Genomic DNA, 2142 nt, shown 5'->3' on the forward strand with positions numbered 1-2142 from the left:
AGAGTTTTTATAAAAAAAATATAGAGATATATATTTTTTTACAATTTTATGATAATTAACACTCGAGTATTTGGTCTAAAAAGTCTAAAAATTTCGGACCAAACAATTTAGTCTTTAACTAAAATTAATTACTTGGTTGATTTCTAACAATTAACTCTGTCAGTTTTTGGCCAATAGAGTTTTTATAAAAAAAATATAGAGATATATATTTTTTTACAATTTTATGATAATTAACACTCGAGTATTTATTTATTTTGGTCTAAAAATTTCGGACCAAACAATTTAGTCTTTAACTAAAATTAATTACTTGGTTGATTTCTAACAATTAACTCTGTCAGTCACTTAGGTTTTTGGCCAACTTTATTTCATCAACTCCTAACAAAGCTGCCCTATATGTCATCTTAACTTTCTCCGTCAGACATTAAGTGCCATGTGGACAAAAAGGACAAAATGATTCCTGGCCTCCTTTGTGCCGAAACGACGTCGTTTTCCACCAATTTTCATCATATCTCCCATAACCCTAATCCTTCACATTGAACTGCTTTTCTCACAATGCATTCCAACATCAAACTATAATCGTTGATGCCATCAATTGTTAGCCCTAGTTTCTGGAGGAACTCAATGCGCTCCCTCATGACTTCAATTGTCGAAGGTAGCTCAAGGTCCTGCAAAGCGTCAGGGACGATTCCCAAACCCCAAAGGAAATTGAATATGATGGCCCGCGATACCAACTTCTCCTTGCGACCTTGAATCATACACCATGTAATCGATGGCATCTCGTATTCAAGAAATTTCAATGCTTACATCGAATTCCATGTGCATAAAAGAAAAACCCGAAATAGGTTTAGAGTTTTGTGGATTTCAGAATAAGGGTGCGAAGGAACTCATGATACCTTCAAAACTGCATTGAATTTGGTGAGAAGCAGATTGGGTTCAGAACAATTTAATATGTTTTCTTCTTGTGAACATTAAAGTTGTATAGTGTACGTTGTGCAGCTTGAAGTTACAGAATATTAAATTATTAGGGTTATAGGAGATATCATGGAAATTAAAAGAAAATCATGTCGTTTCCACACAAAAGGGGTTAAAGATCATTTTGTCCCTTTTGTCCATGTTGTACTTAACATTTTGTCCCTTTTATCTTTTTTTTTTGGTTTCTTATCAATGAAAAAATGCATTATGTGTGGTAATAGAAAAAGTCATTGAGAGAAAAGGCAAAGAGCATATTCTTGGTGAAAAATCATAAAATTATTTCAAACTCTTTTGTTTGTATTTCTGTTTTGTATTTATGATCTTGAGGGGATTTCCTTAATAAGTTTGGTGAGCACTTAGTGATTGAAAGTCTAGGGAGTGAGCCTAGCTAAATCAAGTTTAGGTAGAAGTCTAGTTTGTCCCAGATAGGATTAGGTACAATTCTATAAAATTGGTGATTGTAATCTTTGTGAAAAATAGTGAAAATTCCACCACTATTATGGTGTAGACTGGATGTAGGCCACATTGTACAAGGTGGTAGAAACAGGATATATGACTGTCTTCTTTTCTCTACTCTATTTCTGGTTTCTTTTTATAAGAGACAAAATGAAATTATCTCCTACAAAATTAACTTAGCAAAAGTCACAACAACTCAGTATGTTTAAAAGTAGATTGTTCCTTCTGTTCCTGATCAATTGTTAAGAGATAACACAAAATTATCTTCTGCATAATTAATATTGCAGACTCAACAGTAACACTAAATAAAATTTAATTTTAAGTTAAAGTATACAAATTTAAAAAGACCATAAATTTAACCTCTTTTTTCTAGGCTATTGATAACTTTCACCAACTATATGCACAAATTTATTTGTTGTGCACATTTATAGCAGTGGCTATCAAATATATGAAGACAAATTAGGGTTTAACGCTTTGTATAATTCTTATGCAAATAGCAAGAATTTAAATTTATTGTTACTTATACACTTTAGGAGCTATAAAATAAAATAGATTAGAGAGATCAGAAGTCTCCTATTTTAAAAGTTTTGCTCCGATTACACATCTTATGTTTATACATCTTCTCTAATTTGTGCATCTAAATGCGAGAATATATAGTTTAGTAACATGGGCGAGTGATATTTTGAAATAATATTAAGTAATTAATTTTTCTAG

This window comes from Arachis ipaensis, chromosome B03 (genome assembly GCF_000816755.2).
Source record: "Arachis ipaensis cultivar K30076 chromosome B03, Araip1.1, whole genome shotgun sequence".
Lineage (NCBI taxonomy): Eukaryota > Viridiplantae > Streptophyta > Magnoliopsida > Fabales > Fabaceae > Arachis > Arachis ipaensis.